The sequence below is a fragment of the Aphelocoma coerulescens genome, chromosome 4, assembly GCF_041296385.1.
Source record: "Aphelocoma coerulescens isolate FSJ_1873_10779 chromosome 4, UR_Acoe_1.0, whole genome shotgun sequence".
Taxonomy (NCBI): Eukaryota; Metazoa; Chordata; class Aves; order Passeriformes; family Corvidae; genus Aphelocoma; species Aphelocoma coerulescens.
The window spans coordinates 35,641,714-35,642,219 of record NC_091017.1 but is presented as its reverse complement, the minus strand read 5'-3'; the positions used below and the strand labels follow the sequence as shown (position 1 = coordinate 35,642,219).

The 506-nt window shown below is 29.1% G+C and overlaps 1 protein-coding gene across 2 annotated transcripts in view; it reads right to left on the bottom strand.

Annotated features, from left to right (window-relative positions):
• Positions 1-289: 289 nt before the first annotated feature.
• Positions 290-506, bottom strand: part of GRIA2 (glutamate ionotropic receptor AMPA type subunit 2) — an 89,177-nt gene continuing 88,960 nt past the window's right edge. For both annotated transcript variants that reach the window (XM_069013568.1, XM_069013570.1), the window contains one exon: positions 290-506. This exon is cut by the window's right edge and continues 371 nt beyond it. The gene's annotated coding sequence lies outside the window, so the exon portion shown is untranslated.

Here is a 506-nt window from a genome sequence, read left to right as displayed (position 1 = left end):
TGTCAAGCATTGCCAAGTAAATTTTATATTAACACCAAATGTTAAAGAATAGGATATACAGCAAAGTTTTAATAACAATATTAAATTACAAGATTTGAACCTTTTAATTATTATTTCTTCTCTTCTCAACATTACATATTTGGCTTTGAAAAATACGGAACTGATGCCTTAAGCCTTATTTTCATATTCCGCTTCCCCGCAGTCTAGATTTTTTTCTTTATTTTTCTTCTTATTTTTTTTCTTATTTTTTTTTCTTTTGTCATATCCAACGATTATGGAAGCAAATTTATTTAAAAGCCAGTTTTTGTTTGTGAAAATACCTAAAAATATTTTTTTCATTTTATATGTTTTTTTTTTCTTATAAAACATGTCACATCTTGATGCAATTGATGTCAAGTGTGCTTAAGTCAATATGAACCAAGGGACTAACAACAGTGGCTGCAGAAACTGGTGTGTTGCCTGTACAACGACTTCAGTTAGATTACAGTACTTCCATGTTAGCTGTG